We start from the raw sequence: 1045 nt of genomic DNA on the forward strand, positions 1-1045 counted from the left end.
AGTAATTCTAAGAGTTCAACACTAAGATCCATGAATTTCTTCCCAAATTTTCTTCACATTCTCAAATTTTTTGGACCTCCTCAATGTGGAAGAAATCCATGGTGAAATCAAATATTTTTAGTTTGGAGTGAAGCTCTTAACTAGAGATGATCAAATATGGTGTCAATAAGCCTTGAAATCACCTCCCAATCTAAGATCTTTCAAGCTTTAGGTTGAAAATGGCATTTTTAGGAGGAAGGGGATGATGAATAGTGGCGATTGACTAGTCAAAATCACGGTTAAAGGTGTTTTTTTTGTGAGGTCGCCATCAGCGGGGTCGATGGCTCCGTCGGCGCGCTCTATTGGAATTTAATCCTAAGTCTCTATTGGAATTAAATCCTAAGTCTCGGGAAAAATTCTCCATCGGCGGCGTCGAAGGCGCCGTCGGGCTCTACTAATATTGGTTCAAATCCCAAATTTTCACAATTTCGATCAATTTCAAGCCTTAACGACATCTTTTCAGTCATTATAGATATAATTTTAAGTGACTAAATTATGTACTTAGCACATATAAACTTTCACAACACAAAACATCACATTTATATATAAATTCCAAGGGATACAATATAGTTACATAACACACCTAAGTTTGGTATCTTCTCAACCTCAATACATTAATTCAGCATCGCAATCCAAGCCACAACACTCAAAACACTGAAAATAAAACATCCAATGCTTAGTCTCAACTATACATAGATCTAAAAGCATAATTTTAAAGCAAAGCAAATACAAAGTTCAAATCAAATAGGTAGTAATATAAATCTAATAATCTTCAGACTCAGTACTAGATTCTCCTCTGAGATCACCCATTGATTGCACATGAACGAAGAGGTTGTAGAAGGGTCGGAATGGAAACTCTTTAGTGGAATCCTCTTCTATTAACTTCATCCTCCTCATCAATTGTATCAGAGTGAGCAAATTTCTCTTTGATCCTCCAGTCTAGATGATCAAAGAAATCAAAGATATTGTTAATTGCATTCATAACATTTTGTACCCTATTTTGTAC

This window comes from Phalaenopsis equestris, unplaced genomic scaffold, assembly GCF_001263595.1.
Source record: "Phalaenopsis equestris unplaced genomic scaffold, ASM126359v1 Scaffold229296, whole genome shotgun sequence".
NCBI lineage: Eukaryota > Viridiplantae > Streptophyta > Magnoliopsida > Asparagales > Orchidaceae > Phalaenopsis > Phalaenopsis equestris.